This window comes from Macrobrachium rosenbergii, chromosome 50 (assembly GCF_040412425.1).
Source record: "Macrobrachium rosenbergii isolate ZJJX-2024 chromosome 50, ASM4041242v1, whole genome shotgun sequence".
Taxonomy (NCBI): domain Eukaryota; kingdom Metazoa; phylum Arthropoda; class Malacostraca; order Decapoda; family Palaemonidae; genus Macrobrachium; species Macrobrachium rosenbergii.
In genome coordinates this window covers 36,413,181-36,429,206 of record NC_089790.1, presented here as the reverse complement: position 1 = coordinate 36,429,206, position 16,026 = coordinate 36,413,181, and positions in this window count along the sequence as shown.

The following is a 16,026-nucleotide window of genomic DNA, read 5'->3' as shown; positions in this document are numbered from 1 at the left end:
ATTCCAAATCTAACAGAGGATTTGTAGATACAATAACTTCCGAATAGTTCTTCCGTTACAGTGTTAAAATACTGCCCCCCCCCTTTTTTTTGTCTCTTTAGCACCCAAAATAAGGGGAAAAAAAATCATTGGGAAATATTTTATATCATTCAGAATTTTCATTTTTGAAGAGAGAGATGACGCTTGGTCTGTCCAGTAAACTTAATACCAACCATAATGAGGCGATAATGAATAATGAAAGTTAATCTTTGAAAACAGCTGACTATTTTACGTTTATCGGACAGCTATTATTTTGTTCTTTTCCGTGTAATTCCACGTATCCTTTCTCCCAAGGTAAACGCTAGTCAGTATTTCTCTTATCGTATTCCAGATCGCCATCTTGTCTTTGTTCTATTTATGAAAACTAATATCTCATTGTAAACTCAGTGGCCCCTACCCAGCCTTGCCAGAATCCGAGATGGATCACATACTTGGTACAGGTTCACCATAAGAAAAAGCTATTAAAGTCTTCGGAGAGAAAAGCCGATCGTATTCACCTGCGAAATCATTAATATCTCGAACCGATTGAAGCGTTTCAGTCGCATCCATCACGGGACCGCGAGACGAATTCTGAAACATGACTCCAGCTGAGGTCATGGGTTGACGGCGACACTTTCATAACTAACGTCTTTCTTTTTTTATTTGCGCCATCATCATCATCATCATCATCTCTCTCTCTCTCTCTCTCTCTCTCTCTCTCTCTCCCACCCCCCAGGCATTTTTTTCTGAAGGAGTCTGATCATTCAAGTGAGACAGATGTTCATACCTCTCTGAGCTCAAAAGTATCGATTCGAAATCTGCTTCAAATACCTACAGTCTTGTTTGGTGTTATGGAACCAGTTTTCAATAGACGGAGTCCAAAGTACCATGAAAGGAAAAAGGAAATGATCAACAAGTGAAACATATTAATGTTACACATCGAAAACCTAATTTTTTTCTGATTTACAATAAAAATTAAAAAATGTGGGTCATAATAAGAACTCTCGTAACATAGTTCAAAGTATACTAATGTCTTCATCAATTTTTCTTAAACGAAAGATTAACGCTTCGTTAGGTGTGTAGGCTAATAATCCCACAGACATGCAATACGCGCACATCTCGTTGCTTATGTAACAGACGAAGCCAGGTGCTGTGACCACATTCGCGCTCAGCGAAGTTTCTCTTGCATCGATGTAAGTAAAGGGAGTTGACAAACTAGGAGGCTGAAGCGGTGTTATTTTAGAGCCGAATGGTGTCCATTTATTGCAATATGTTCACAAGAAAATTAAATGCTTTACAAAAGGTCAAAATGACGAGCTAAAGTTCGCCAGAAATGTCTATATTTCGCCGCAAAAAAATTTTTTTAAACCATGAAAAGTACGATAAATTACCTTTCCAGTGATATAGAGTTTGTTGCCATTTATGCCAGCCATTGCACAATCTGGCATTTTACAGTCATTTTTAATGATATGAACGCACTATGTATACTGAAAACACTGTTCATTTATAGCATAACGCCAAGACAAAGGAAGTTTCTACTTTTACTTAATTTCATACAAGCCCAGGAGGCACGGAACTTGAACATGCAATGTTGCCTATATCATGTATGTAACGTAACTGATATATCATGTAAGGTATGGAACACTAGTATATCATATAATGTTATACATAAATTTATTGACATGAAGTGAGCACACACAGTAGTATGTACCATAAATCTTTTGGTGTAAGAATGAAAAATCTTCCACGGCCACATTATACCCGAAAATCTGTAGCCTAACGTTCTACCACATCATCCGACGGTAAGATGTCATAAAATCTCTCGTACTTTCTCCCGCCCAGCAAATGGTGAAAAAATTCCGGATTTCCATAAGAAATGCCTCTGAACTGCCAAGAACTGGCAATAACGTTGCCAATACCGACAGTCGAGTTTGATGCAACCGCTAACTACGTTGCAGTGCAAGTGAACGATGAATGTATTTTGTGGCTTTAAGTTATTCAAGGCGTAAGAGGCGTTTATGCTAAGCTTGAGTTTGGAGAGACTGGTTTTCAGATGAATCCAGATGAAAATGGAAACGGTAGGCGGGAAAACGTGGAAAAAGGAGACATTTCGCAAGAGGTAAGAGAGCTGCTAAAAGAGGAAAATGAGATTTAAGGGGCTTACTTTGTGCCATTCTTGCTAAGAAAAGCGAAAGACAAGAATCCAAACACAAACATAAACTTACAAGCATTTGACGACCAAGATAACTGCTCCCTGGGGTTAAGATTTAAGTGCCAGTGGGTTGAGGATTTTAACAAGAATCTCGCACACCCTCGGTTTTGCTGACTTTGGTGTCAAATTGTGGTTAAACTCTGCTATAGACATACAATTTAGCCAATGGAGGGTTTTGGGGCATAAAAGAGCTATGCTCGATTAATCAACCTCACTGTACAAATGATACTATGAAAAGTCAGATCACACGATTTTGACAAATTCGCTCTTAAAACATTTCAAAGCAAGATTCAGGTTCCTAAGTGTACTGAAAGCTTCCAGCAAGAAAAAAAAAAGTACCAATAACAGTTAACAAGCTTCAAAGCCTTTTTCCCCATTTATATCAGCTGTCAGATTTACAGAAATTGAAGGACTAGAACAATTACTTCACAATAAGGGAAAGCCAGTGGGGTGAAAAATCCTACTTAAAAGAACATATGAATGAAAACTGTCAATTGCACAACTACTCGAATTTGGGTTCCCACCACCACTACAGTGTTCGCCAACAATAGTTTCATATTGTGAAATATTAATTTGATGATCTGTCAGGACAGACACGAGTTCCACCCCGACCTTCAGCCCCACCCCTGTCCCCATCCCGCCCTTTCACTGGAATCCACCCCAGCCCCCTTTTCTCTCCAAATGCTGCCGAAACATTAAACGATAAAATGTGAAATATGCAACAGATTTCAATCGGCATTTAAACTCAGGTTTCCTTTCTTTCTCATTATTGCCGCTTTGCATTCTTCACCACAATCACGCGTTTCTCTATTTTTTTTTCTCTTTTCTTCTTGAAGTTGACATAAATTGTCACAAAATATAAACGTCTGTCAAGAAAGGATTTCGTCTCACGAGTGAAAACGCCAAAGTCAATGATGCCATGAATGAACAAAACAAAGAAATACTCCAACCTTTCATGTGCGGCTAAAATTCACGAATACTAGCTGCAAAACGTTCACATGCAGAGCTTCTTTCAGTCAAGCCGACTTCAAGATTCCCTAAACATACGCCTTGCAAGCTTTTCTTTTCTGTTTATTCCCAGGTTTTATAAGTACTGAGAAGTATCACCTCCCGAACGCTGGCGTCAAAGAAATTCTCAGTATCTTAAGCAGAAGTTCACAGTTGAGAATGGTTAAATCTAAATCCTGTAACCGGAGACTTTACGTTTCTGGCCACGTCTCTCTAAATTGTCCTCTGCCTACCTCTCCTCGTCTTATTTTTCAAAGGCATGTCCATAGCTTCCCCAACACGTCATTGCATCCCTTAGAATCATAACTGTGTAAAATCCTGACCTCTAACTTTGTCATTTCACTCCTCTTTACATGAGCTCTCTCAAGTCTTCTCTCCACTTTTGTCATCCATACAATTACCGTTTAAACGATATGTTTTTAGAACTTGATCCCATAGCTTCAGAAGGATATTTTCATCCAAACCCCCCAACAATAACGACTTCCTATTTTTTTCAGAAATATTCACACATTTCATATAATTTCACTTTAACAAATCACTTACTGTATGTCAGTCGATCATAAAAATTATACGGAAAAATATTTGTCGATGCCCTGAAACCTCTCACAAGCTGGGATGATCAATTTCCTTTCAATTTTAGAAGGCCGACAGGCAAACAATTGAGAGAGAGAGAGAGAGAGAGAGAGAGAGAGAGAGAGAGAGAGAGAGAGAGAGAGAGAGAGAGAGAGGAGGTGGTTTTAAATCATTATACTGAACACTATTCATGAGAGCAAAGTGTGACAACACATACACACATAGAGAGAGAGAGAGAGAGAGAGAGAGAGAGAGTACTTTAAAACATACCTTAAACTTAGGCATTAGAGAGAGCAAGATCCAAAATTTTGTATTTGCCCCAAAGCCCAAAGAGGGGGAAGGCGGTGTCACAAACTGAAACCGTCTTGCATTATTCTTCGCATCAACCATCCAAAATTTTGATAACGTTTACCCTCAAAGCTGTAATGGTGGGGAAGAGGTGAAGCAAACTGAAACAGAGGACTGATTGACAGGCTGACGGATGCGTGAATGTCAACACCCCAACGTATTACAGTATGTCTCACTTTAAATGCAAGCGAATAAAAAATTGCCTTTTTTATATAAAAAATGTCTCGATATATCTGCACACACACACACACACACAGAGAGAGAGAGAGAGAGAGAGAGAGAGAGAGAGAGAGAGAGAGAGAGAGAGAGAGAGAGAGCCAGTCAATTACAGAACATCTATTGAAGTACGTGAGGAAAAACAGAGTCCGCAGTTACATGCACGTACCGTAAGTCTCCGAAGAAACAGCTCCATCACCAATCGATTCATCATTCTGCCCGGTGCTCTTTGACCCTTTATTAATATACTGGATATCGGTGACACGCAAGGGTACGATGCAACAGCCTGGAGAGAAACGAATAAATCGTCTTTTCCAAAAGGTATTAGAAATGTTAATAACATAAAGACATGTTAGTAACTGCAAGTTGTATAGCGTGTATTCTCTAGACCTTGCGTGATACTATCTGCATGAAGCTCCTCCTTCAGAGAACAACTATCCATTGAATCTACCATTAGCCTTTCCTCAACAGATGTCTATTCAATGTGATTTAATGGCCATGGTTATTGAAATAACAGTAGTCATGAAGGCAAACAGCTATGTACGCCTCGTTCTTTATCAGTCACACGCAGTAAATTTTTCTCCTAATATCCCGACCGAAATGAGAGAGATGATTTGTTCTTTATCAATCTCGCAGAGCAAGTCAACAATTTCGACTGCAGAAATGGGAGGAGAAACTTGTTCTTTATCAATCATGCAGAGTAAATAATAGATCTGATAGAGACGTCTTAATTGGAGGAGATAATCCTCGAGTCGAACATTATTTCGAACGGGACTTTTAATTGAGCGAATCTTGCCCCAACCACAACGCTCAATTGGGTCTATCGCATTGAGACAAATGATACCCCTCACGATATGGATGTGGTTTTAGTCTTACACAGAGCTCGATGACCGTCATTAAGGCTGATTAGCCTTCTTTTACTGAATAGAACTTCGTTTTATCCTTTTTTGTGTGACGTGAGGTTGCACTAGATTCCTGATGGGCAAATATAACTTCATCTTCGAGGTTAGAGAGAGAGAGAGAGAGAGAGAGAGAGAGAGAGAGAGAGAGAGAGAGAGAGAGAGAGAGTTGTGCTCTATCTGCTGTTATCCTGGTTTCAAAATAATAAAGGTTACTAACTTCCTTATATATATATATATATATATATATATATATATATATATATATATATATATATATATATATATATATATATATATATATATATATATATACATATACTATATATATACATACATATATATATATATATATATATATATATATATATATATATATATATATATATATACACACACATATACATACATTACTTATCTATATATTCCATTCACTCTCGCACTTTTGAATAATGGATCTCTTATTTCAACATCTCTATCACTCCATGTGGCCAGCATATTCTCGGTCTTCTTCCCATACTTCCTCTTCAAACTTCAGAACTGTACACATTATTCTACAATCCAATGTGTCCAGTTCCTGACTTGGGTAAGATTGGCTCTGTTTTAACCGCAATAATGCACGTTTCGAAACTGTTGCAACACAGTCAATGTCAAGAAAAATTCATAAAAGCAATTCTGAACAATTTGTTTATCTGTGTTAACCTTTTTACCCTACCCATTATCTTGACATTTCTGACCTTCCCAACTAATACTGCACAAGTTATCAAAAAATAACTCAACAAATCTCAACTTTTTTTCATTCTCATTCAGCATCTAGACGTGACTTTCACAAAGGACAGTTGATTCAATCATACTTTCATATGCATCAACTTTCTTTTTATTCTATGGACATTTCCTCTTCTCTTTGAAGGGATCTTGCTACTATCCTGACTCCAACTATTCTTTGTTTCACCCATTCACTCATTCTTATATCATCCCCTTGTTTTCCAAAGGCTTTAATGATTCGACAACATAACAATATATTACCATATGTGATAGGATATACTTCTCTTATTCACTAGCTTACAAATTTGCCTTCATATCCATCCTATTGCTAACATCTGTCCCTTCTTGAAAGGATTTTTAATCTCCTTCATCAGTGTCTGCAGCTCTCTTTACAATCTCAAAGTAACACTGCATCATCACCAAACATCAGACTTGCCACACTCCATTCACTAGTTGTTTTCTTATTCTTATCTAATTTGTACCTATGTCTCCAGTTATTTCGCCAACATGTGTCCTCAAACAAGGCAACAACACACAAACAAGCTATTCTACCATCTTCTTTCATCAGAATAAATTCAAGTAACTCTCTACAAAGTATTTTACGCTATACATTCTCCAACACCTCAACATGACAACCATTTCTGTTGTAAGCTTTAACTGGGTCTATGAATGACCCTTACTGCATTTTCCCTCAACTCTCAGACCATTCACACATCAATTCCATGACAAGCACTTCATTCACACACACACACACACACACATTTTTTGTTTGATCAATCCCTTTTCTTCCTTGATCAGTCCTGATGGTTATCGCTTTCCAAATCAAAACCCCGGCATATATCTGCCGAGGGATGTTAAATAATGGTATGGTCCTATAATTCTTGAAATTACCTCCATCACCTTTCTCATAAATTCCTTTGGAACCCTTCCCTTATCATTACATACGTTAAACCCCTCGTCAGCAAGTCAATTATACTATCACCACATATTGTTAAATGTCAATAGCAATCAATAATAAAGCACATCTACTATAACGGCATGGAGTTGCTGTTGATGGGATCTTAATCCAACAAAGACCTATTGTGTCTGGAGTTCCACAGGGTAGTGTCCTTGGGTCGCTGTTATTTTTGGTGTATACAAGTGATATGGTTGTTGCCTGGAAAGTAAGATTGTTCAGTATGCTGATAATGCAACATTTGTGGGTGCAGAAAAGTCTCCACTTATGAGGAACGAAGCTACCCTTAGTCTGAACCGTGACATGGACCGGATTAGTGAATGGTGTAGTCGGTGGTGTATGAGGCTGAACTCCACTAAAACGAAAATACTACTGATTAGTAGATCTCTCATGCTGATTTTCCAACCCAACCTCCCCTTCAAGTGGATGGGACTCTGCTGAATGAGTCTGAAGTTTTAAGTATACTTGGTGTAACTTTTTCCTCACGCTTACTTTTGAGAAACATCTAATGAAAGTGTCAGCAAATATCGCACGAAGTTAGGTATTGTACATAAGGCCTCATATAGAGATTTACCACTATATGAGTCTCTTGTTTGTTAATTTTTCATAAGTTGTATTTTAGCACAGATCTTTCACACTCATAATTCATCACTGACCCTCTTTTCCTAACGAGATTCGCTGAACAGCTGCACCAATATGCAGTAACTGCGCCTCGCTGTCGAGCTTCTCAATTTCAAAAGTCCTTTATTCCCCACACTGTTGGACAGCGGAACAGTCTCCCTGAGGATGTAGTGCAATTGGAACCTCAAAAGTTCAAGCGAAGATGCACCGCATTACTACCCTAAAACAATTTTCCTTATATTCTAATGATTTACTTACATTTTTATCCATTAATTAATAATTTGTCGATTTAATTTCTCTATTTTAACAGGTGATCTCGTTGTGTATTTCCTTTTATCTTCTGTTACTTCTTTCAAATGAACACCGTGTTCTTTGGGAGCCTGAATTTCAAGTCATGATCCCTGGGGGCTTGTCCCATATGAACAGGGTTCATCCTCTGAACAACAACAACAACAACAATAATAATAATAATAATAATAACAATAATAATAATAATAATAATAATGTCCGGCGCTTGCACAGAATCAGTACAAAAAGAGGCAGAATTCAGTAGCAAAAACCCTCCACTGGAGCCTGTGCAAGAAACACCAGCTAGCTTGCAGTAATAAATGGTACGAATACCAACCTGAGGGAGTGATAGAAAACGATCAAAGATCCTCGGGACTATGGCATCAGAACAGATAGGGTGATACGTGCCAATAGACCTGTCTTGACACCGATTGACAAAATCAAGAAGAAAATATCAGTCATTGATGTCGCAGCACCAGGGGACACCAGAGTAGATGAAAAAGAAGGAAAAAATTGATAAGCATCAAGACCTGATAATCGAAATAAGAAGGATATGGGCGATGCCAGTGGAAATTGTACCCATAATCATGGGAACGCTAGGCACGATCCCAAGATCCCTGAAAACGAACCTGGAAAAACTAGATGCCGAAATGGGTCCAGGACTCATGCAGAAGAGTGTGCTATCAGAAACAGCGCACATAGTGAGAAAAGTGACGGACTCCTAAGGAGGCAGGATGCAACCCAAAACTCCATACTATAAATACCACTAGTCGAATAGGATGACTGAGATAGAAAAAAATAACAATACGTTTTATTATTATTATGGTTATTTTAATAATAATAATAATAATAATAATAATAATAATAATAATAATATAATAATAATAAAAGATTTCTTACATTTCTCAATCTCGACTATTTGTAAAACGTGTTCAAAATAAGACAAAGTAATTCTATAGCTGCCTTGCAAGAGCTTAATCTCAATATCGTTCATAATACATTCTACTGGCTTCGAATAGCAATCTTCCACAGAATATAATGCGCACATGAGATAAGGTACACCAGTAAGAGCAATGACCTAAACAGAATACAAGCACATAAAATTAATAGAAGACAAATAATTAAGCACTTAAGCAAAAGACAGGGACGCTACAATCTTCTCAACCAAACCTTAAAGTATTCCATATTAAGCTATAAACTCTACCGATAATTTACTTATCAAAACTTACTAGTCCCATAATTATCTGCAATGCAATCCTAGCTAATAGCTAAGTGAGGACTTGAAACTAAACTTATGCTATGATCTTGTCTGACACTACAACTCAGGAGTGTTACAGTCTGAATTCCTTTTGCTTTCCTGAACGGACTATGCGATATAAAAATAAGCAATTTTGCCACTTTTTCCCGAAACGAAATTAGTTTTACTTTATTTTTGCTCATCGCGAGTGAGTCAGCGTGACGCTTTGACAGGAAGACTTGAGGCTAACACTTATTTCTTTTAAGAAAAAATGGGCCAAAAAATAAAACCCCTTCAGGGAAATTCCTTAAAAGCATATGTCATTTTCCCCGTAAGATTCAGTTAGCTGGCTCTGAGTAACAGGTGTTACCTTGTTATCTTTGCATAAGGGCAGATATTACAAGGAACGACACCAGGTAATTATTTGCATTTATTTTTCTTCTCAATACAGTTAAAATTCATGCACACTCATTCTAACATCCAAAAAATCAGAAGCTTATAAATCGGACAAGAATGTGCCAAGGACATAGGTGTACATGACCTTCGAGGAAACGAAGTTAAAGTTAACGTTTTCAGGCAAAGCAGCATAAACGCAAAGGAACCTTCATTCCATAACTTTTGAAATTAGGTACTGATGCAATGACTTTCAAGCTTCTTGTGAAAAGGCAAGGTTTTGTAATATGCCTTTGGTAGCATCTGGAAAGTGTAACCCAAGGCCTAATTTGGTAAGTTTTAATGATTATCAGTGATACTCAGAAAACTTACTTATGCTTAAAACAACGCAGAGTACAAGCTTCAAATCTTCTAAATGAAATGCCATTTTTTTCTGGTTATTGTTATAACGGAACGATTGACAAAATTTAATCAGATGGCAAAAAAAACCATAATGCACTCTTCTTTGTCAATTACTCTTTCTTCCAAATACCAACAATTTTATGAACGTCTTATCTCTCTCTCTCTCTCTCTCTCTCTCTCTCTCTCTCTCTCTCTCTCTCCATTTATTTAGCCTTGTAATAAACATCAGATATCAATGAAGCAAAATCCCATGACAATTCATTTTTTTCCACACGTCAGTTAATTAAGATAAATGTCCAGGTCATCAACCTACAAACTTTAGATTTCAGTTTTAAGTAGAGGTATTAACTGGTTTTGAGGTATTAACTGGTTTCTGTGTTATTGGCTCGCCAATGTAATGTTGGGGGCTAACTGAGAGAGAGAGAGAGAGAGAGAGAGAGAGAGAGAGAGAGAGAGAGAGAGAGAGAGAGAGAGAGAGAGGTTTGATAATAAAATAAGACGTGATGTTAATCAATTCTGTACTCGTTTTCAAATTCAAGGTGAGCGCGCGCGCACACACACACATATATATGCTATATATATAAAGTATGTAAAGTATATATAATTATATATACATATATAATTTGTGTTGCATAAACGTAGCAACATTATATATATATATATATATATATATATATATATATATATATATATATATATATATATATATATATATATATATATATATATATATATATATATATATATATATATATATATATATATATATATATATATATATATATATATATATATATAATTTTAATAACCACAATACCCTCTTGGTATTTCATTCCAAGCAAGATTCTTCGTAGGAAAAAAAGCCTAATAGAATCAAGGGCGTCTAAAATTCATTTAATGCAAAACAGCAAAGGTTGCCGTGTCGTGAATGCAACAATAATTACAGAAAAAGAGGTTCTAAGTAGACCTCTTGTGAAAGTTTCTACTGTCTTGTCATCTGATTTACTTTTTTTTCCACGATGACAACTGTCGATTTTAACATATATATTTTCTAGTAGCTTTTTATTTTAAGGCAGTACTACTACTGATAATAGTAAAACTAGCAACAGTCACGATTAATGTTATTTTTAAGACTAGTTCTTCAGAAGCGTATGCTCTGGTAAGTATTTGGAAAGCCATTAAACTAAATGTTTAGAAATGCAGACTGATATGTGAATGAAGAGGTTTTATTAGGTTAATTGTCTCTGCGCGTAGTTTTGCAACCTTTTCTGCTATCAATTTGATCAAGATTGAGTGCGAATCGAAATCTTACAATCAGTATTTCTTTCCAAGATTTTGATACACACACATATATATATATACATACATGAAATATAATATATATATATATATATATATATATATAAATATATACATATATAATATATATATATATATAAATATATATATATACACATATACAAATATATACATATATATATATATATATATATATATATATATATATATATATATATATATATATATATATATATATATATATATATATATATATATATATATATAGAGAGAGAGAGAGAGAGAGAGAGAGAGAGAGAGAGAGAGAGAGAGAGAGAGAGAGAGAGAAATTTATTCCTGATGTAGCGATTCAGAATCTTTTTTCATCTGGTAGGAGAGAATAGTTATTACTTTGCTTATTTTCATTACAAAAATCAACGTTACTGGCAGTCTTACATCCCATTTTCTTTAGAGACAGTTGAAAGAATGAAGCAATGAAACGATAGTACCATCTCGAGAAAGATGTAATTGTATCAGATACAAAGAAAGAGAGAGGATTCCGAAAGCAAAGGATTTTTGATTCCTACCGAATAATGTTTTAGAAGAAAAAGAAGAAGAAGAAGAAGAAGAATAAGAAGGAGAGAGAGAGAGAGAGAGAGAGAGAGAGAGAGAGAGAGAGAGAGAGAGAGAGAGAGAGAGTTTGGAGTTCTTCCCAGATTTACTAAGCCGTTGTGTACGGAATTTTCGGTATTAATTGGACAAAAAAATGATCTTTTGTAAGATAAGAAAATTCTGTATACTTGAACCTTATGTAATTATGGAAGTGTTGTAATTTTGTGGTCCATACATTATCTATTTTTACTTGAAAAACTCATTAATGCAATGTGCAATAGCGTATGGTAAAATCGAGAGGTAAGGGACTGAACATCTCTTTTGTTAATGAAGCAAACTTCTATTTGTCGCAATGAAGAGCCTAAATGAAAACTTCTCGTAACGAATTTTACCGTTAAAAACTCAAACTGCATAAAAAAAAAAACCGAAGACACGGGATCGATCAGCCCAGAGAGCGACTAGTCTAGGTTCGTAAAGCATAAATGACAGGAGGTCAGGCATGTGGCATACAATCGCCTACAAGCGGTATGCGATCGTAAACCTTCGGTGCACAATTCGAAATACATAAATAAAGCCCTTGCGTACTTAAGTGCTGCCTCGGACTCGGACGGGTACCATTAAAAGGAGCACGTATTATTTGACACACCGATGCTTATGTGATAGTGAAGAGCCCCTCGCTATGAGGGAGAAATCTCTATCATGCAGCAATACGAAGAAACACAGCAGAAAACCCGAGTTCATCTCAGGCTCCATGGATAACACTGTTTGACACTCCGTCCGGCCGACGACAGGTGCACAGTGATGCCAGATGATTAGGTGGAAGCAACAATCAAACATTTGCAAGATGTCGGTTGTCGAACGACCAATTGTTCCCCATATTTGTACAATGGCAGTTGGGTAATTAATCCATGTGGGTATGTGCCCTGGGAATGGCAACGCTGGAAGAAAGGTTGCAATGTTGCAAAGTCGGGGTGTCGAGAAGCAACCATTGGAGCATGAAGCGATAACGAGGAATTTAGCAATTACGGAGGTTGTTAGTTTTTTGTTGGCAATACTGTCTCCCGATGGCTCCCCTCTGGGTTTTAAAAACAAGATGAGAAACACGTCGCTTGCAGTCGAATAAAGCCAGGAGATCTTGCCACCCTGCACCTTTTTTTCCCCTATCTTTCATACTCACAGATTTCCACGGTGTTTTAATCTTGGCGCGGTTGAAATATAAGTATGAATTTATCGGGCTTGAGTTTCCTAGTGAAATCTGAGCAGAGGATGCTACGCTTGGCGAGCTTCCTCTTTTTTTGACTCGTCCCTGTTTTTGTTTTGTTCATCTTGGGATCGGCGGTGATAGTGGTCATCTTTCTTGTGCCGTCGTCTACCCCACCCGGTAGAATTCGGGGCCAGATTTTTCCACTGGGCACAGCAGGGCGTCCCGTGGAAGCTCATTACCGAGATCATTATTACTCCAACAGGATGGATTTCTGGAACGAGACATTTTTGTTTGTTAACAAATCCCACTTGAGGAACATTGCTCAGCGCACCGACAGACATTAGCTTGCAAGCATTAAGAGACAACATCAGAGGCCACAGTTTTCATTCTTTTGTTGGGGGCTTTGCGCCATTCTCAACCTATAGGATCTTGCAGTAACATAAAAGGTTAGACATCTTGAAAAGAACCAAAGCATAATTGTAAACATGGCATTAAATAAGCTACGGAAACGGTGTACAAATACTGTACATTGAAACTGAAATTTGTCAGCAGAAGGAAAGAATAGTTCTCATTTATGACCGAGAGTGATTGCCTCATTAACAAATGATGGTTTTCCCAGGCTGTTGGGCTCTTGCGTCGTTTGTCGGCATTAAGACCGCACTGACAACGCTCCTTAAAATCTATAAATTGCACATATTTTTATTTCAGTAATTGGCTCCATTTATTTTACAAAAAATCTGTAAAATCTATAGATTTTCAGGACGACAAAATAATACTTCTAACAATCTCCTCTTAGGAATAACACAGGTATGAGTTTAACTGCCTACAAAAGCAAGATCTGTTTATTTCGAAGTTACACGCTGTCATGGATGAGAACTCCTATATTCTCTTTTTGGTGCTCAATTGTTTTCGATTTTCGTGTGTTACTGTTACCCCAGCATATAATAGTGTAAATTTCGAATAATCTGTATGCCTTCTTGAAGATGGCTAAATATGGCGAAATTAGTCATGATTCATACCTTTTGTTTCAATCTTCCATGTGGTAGTACTCTTTCCCTTTGAAATGGAAGCTTCACAAGGTATCAGCATTACAGTGCTTACAAAGTCTTTTAGGTGCCATGCTTATAAGAGCTTCTTCGGTTGACAAAATAATTATTTCTCTAAAATTAACGAAATTCGGGCTGTTATCTGAGCATTTCATATTAATATTCCCACATTTAAATTTTCTTTTCTAACAATTTTCCATTCACACCTTTACAGAACAGTCATAGACATGGGATTTCATTTTAATAGCCTGTTATTAGCTTTACAAACTTAGGTCCACGGGCACAAAGCTGTGTAAATCATTCCAGTTCCCTAGGAACTCAAACCCAGGGTCTCTAGCTGGTGAGGCAGGCATCCTGTGCTGACTATGTGAATTCATCAAAATGACGAACTGAATGAGCAAACTCTGCATATTTTAAGGAAAATAACGGATTTGTAAAAACATGATATATACTCATGCATTTCACTTAAGTAGGAAGAAGTTTTAGGAAAAAGGGTGAATATCATTTAGAATTCAAACCTCCTTCTTATTTGTACTTTTTATAGCCAGCTTTAGTGATGTTGCCAAGATACGGCCAAGTCTGTTATATCATATTTAATCATTTAGTTTTAGGATATATTGCTCTTCCTAATTTTACTGTGCGATCTGCCTCCGATAATCAATCTTTGAGTTTTAGCTGTTTCACAGCAAAAATCATTTTAGCTAATTATTTACACTTTACGTAAACCCCCTATGGTCGTACACAACGAGTTGCCTCATCAAGTAATATAAATGGGCAAACAAACACACACATGCAATCTGAGACAATCAAAGCCTTCATTGTTCATTAAGTGGACGTAACAAAAAAAAAAAAAAAAAAAAAGTTGCTTTGGCAACAGGCTGACATGACTGGTTTCAGATGATTTTCTTGAGCAAGCGGAGCGGAAATCATGGCGCAAACAAATTGAGTAATAAACTGGGAATTGCAGTAAATCAGCCCTAAGAATGATGCTGATATTTTTCCTTGCTCTAATTACAATACACTGACTAATTTCTGATGCCAGGAGCAAGCATTTTGTGTGTGTGAGAGAGAGAGAGAGAGAGAGAGAGAGAGAGAGAGAGAGAGAGAGAGAGAGAGAGAGAGAGAACCAACATGTTCAAAATCAACAATAACATCCCTAAGATCAATAAACTACTTAATTTCCTGACAGCCAGAATTTGCATTGCCGTCAAAATTTCCTCGAGCGTTTTGAGCTTATTCAGTGGACAACGGTTCATTTTCCACGCCAGCCCGATAATTTTGGAGGTAAAGGTTCAGCTGTCTTATTTAGTTACAAATTGAACATCGTATAGTTCAGTAACAAATACCCATAAAATAAATTATTCCTGTATGGAAGTCGCCTCTCTGTCGCTTTCCTGCGCATTTCCAGAATAATTCAACTTGCCTCTGTCTTAGGATGTGGGCCTTCCTTGTTGGGGAAGTCGGCAGAGTTGTCGGCTAGCACTCGCTAAGCCCGAGTTCGAGTCTCCGGCCGGCTAATGAAGAATTAGAGGAATTTATTTCTGGTGATAGAAATTCATTCCTCGCTATAATGTGGTTCGGATTCCACAATGAGCTGTAGGTCCCGTTGCTAGGTAACCAATTGGTTCTTAGCCACGTAAAATAAGTCTAATCCTTCGGGCCAGCCCTAGGAGAGCTGTTAATCAGCTAAGTGGTCTGGTAAAACTAAGGTATACTTAACTTGAGATGTGGGGTTCCTTACACCAATAAGGCGCTTTCCGAGTAGTGGCAGAGCCTGATTTGGGCAGCTGTGTCATTTTCGGTTCCTTCGAACAGACTCAGCCAACCTTCCTCAAACGCTGAGCGTTCGGATATCAGTAAATATTCGTTTACTTATCAGGCTGTTGGATGGAATGACCTCTCAGCTCCACGGTTTGTTAACGAACAGGGTTCAGTCATCAGCAGAGATTTG